Source organism: Babylonia areolata, chromosome 22 (assembly GCF_041734735.1).
Source record: "Babylonia areolata isolate BAREFJ2019XMU chromosome 22, ASM4173473v1, whole genome shotgun sequence".
NCBI lineage: Eukaryota > Metazoa > Mollusca > Gastropoda > Neogastropoda > Buccinidae > Babylonia > Babylonia areolata.
This window is the reverse complement of record NC_134897.1, coordinates 47265785-47266518: the sequence shown is the minus strand read 5'-3', so window position 1 is coordinate 47266518 and position 734 is coordinate 47265785.

Below are 734 nucleotides of genomic sequence, written 5' to 3'. Positions count from 1 at the left end.
TGTTCTATGTGGTGAGTGGAAAAAAATCGGTCGCTCTGACAGAGCCTCTTATCAGGGAAGGGCAATGGATGTCCATCTGTGTGGAGTCCGTCAGCCTGGTGTCGCCCTAAGGCCAGACTGCATACAGTTAGTGACTGTTTAACCCAACAGCCATTCATCCCATTGGTACTGTATGAAAGCCGTGGGATTGGGGATTTTTGTCAGGTTGTCTCCTCTTAGCCGGTGGAAGGGTGCATCTGGGTATAGCTGCGTAGCAGATTTTATTTTGCAGAAAACTACAGAGGGGATAGAGACGTACGTACGTACGTGCGTGTGTGCGTGTGTGTGTGTGTGTGTGTGTGTGTGTGTGTGTGTGTCTGTCTGTGTGTCTGTCTGTGTGTCTGCCTCTGTGTGTGTGTGTGTGTGTGTGTGTGTGTGTGTGTGTGTGTGTGCCTCTGTGTGCACCTGTGTGTGTGTTGTGTGTGTGTCCGATGTTTTGTTTCGCTGCAGAAGGGTGTAAGAGGGAGTTTTTGCATGCTTGTAGTCTTTGTTATCAAGGAAGGGTGTGCTAGTTGCTCATTCATTTTTCGATTTGATTTGTGATGAGCAATTGTCTCAATGTTATAATAATGTTAAAATGTTATAATGATGTTACTGAATATTTTGCTTTTCTGTTGATTTAAGACCGAACTTTATCAACGATGACACGACACTGGTCGACATAGAATGTGTGCCCATGCATAAAGCAGGCTGAA